Genomic DNA, 1,469 nt, shown 5'->3' on the forward strand with positions numbered 1-1,469 from the left:
CTGTTCTAAAATAGCTCGTCATTTTACAGGCCTGACAGACATACACAGAATACCCCCGACCCAAACACTAAAGAATACACATTCTTCTCAGCAGCTCAAGAACTTTTCATCAAAATTAATTAGATATTAAGACACAAAGCAAGTCTCAACAAATATAGAAATATTGAAATAACATCCTGCATTCTACCTTCTCACAATAGGATAAAGCTGTAGATCAATAGGATACAGCTGTTGTTGCTGTAGAAATAGCAACAACAGAAAGAATAAAAACTACGGCTGCTGAACAACACACTACTGGATGATATGTGGAACACTGAAGGAATCTAGAAGGAAAACTTTTAGATTCTAGAATGAACATGAAGACATATTAACATCTATAGGACATAATGGAGGCAGTCCTAATAGACACGTTAATAGCTCTAAGTGGTGTTTGTATCAAAAAATTGTGGCTCCCCCACCCTGCAATTGGCCATCTGCAATAGAACTTCCACCAAGATGCAGATTTTTGTGAAGACCCTTACCAGGAAGACCATCACATTCAAGGCTAAACCCTCCGACACTGTAGAAAACGTCAAGGCCATGATCCAGGATAAGAAAGAAATTTCTCCTGATCAGCAAAGGCCGATCTTTGCTGGTAAACACCTGGAATATGCTGTATTTTGTCTGACTACAAGATTCAAAAGAAGTCCATCCTTTATCTGTGTTGAGACTTTGTGATGGTTCTAAGAGGAAAGAATAAGTCTTATACCACTGCCAAGAAGAATAACCATAAGAGAAATGTTAAGTTGGATGTACTAAAATACTATAAGGTGGATGAAAATGGCAAAATTAGTCACCTTCATCAAGTGTGTTTTCTGATGAATAATAGTTTTCATGGCTAGCCACTTTGAGAAACATTACTGTGACAAGTGTTTTCTTGCTTACTGCTTCAACAAACCAGGAGACAAGTAGATGTGTATGAGTTAATAAAAAGACAGGAACTGAAAAAAAAATGTGAAGGATCTTATATAAGTTAACGATATACCTTAAGGTCTTAGTAAAACAAGAACACACAAAATCCAAAAATGGCACACAAGAAAAAATTATAAAATTCTGGACAGAGATTAATGGAATAAAAATGAAAAAACTATTCAAAGATTAATAAAATAAACAATCTTCTTTGGAAAGATAAACAAAAATGGCAAACCTTTAGTCAAATTCAGCAAAAGAAGAGCCAATTAATCAGATTATAGATGAAAAGTGAGACATTACAACAGATACCAATGAAATTTAGAATATCAGAACATATCTGAAATAACTGCACTCCACTAAGCTGAAAATCTTAGAAGTAGGTGAATTTCCAGACACATATGGCATACCAAAATTTAACCAATATGAAACAAATAAAAACCAGTAACGAGGTTGAAACAGTAATAAAAAGCCACCAATTGAAAAAACAAAAAAGCCCAGGACCAGGTGAATTCACTGAA

The 1,469-nt window shown here is 34.7% G+C and overlaps 1 pseudogene; it reads left to right on the plus strand.

Moving 5' to 3' along the window:
- The first annotated feature begins 495 nt into the window (after positions 1 to 495).
- LOC129673521 (ubiquitin-40S ribosomal protein S27a-like) lies at positions 496 to 951 on the plus strand (annotated as a pseudogene).
- Positions 952 to 1,469: the final 518 nt, after the last annotated feature.

Source organism: Psammomys obesus, unplaced genomic scaffold (genome assembly GCF_907164565.1).
Source record: "Psammomys obesus unplaced genomic scaffold, mPsaObe1.curated_primary_1811, whole genome shotgun sequence".
Taxonomy (NCBI): Eukaryota; Metazoa; Chordata; class Mammalia; order Rodentia; family Muridae; genus Psammomys; species Psammomys obesus.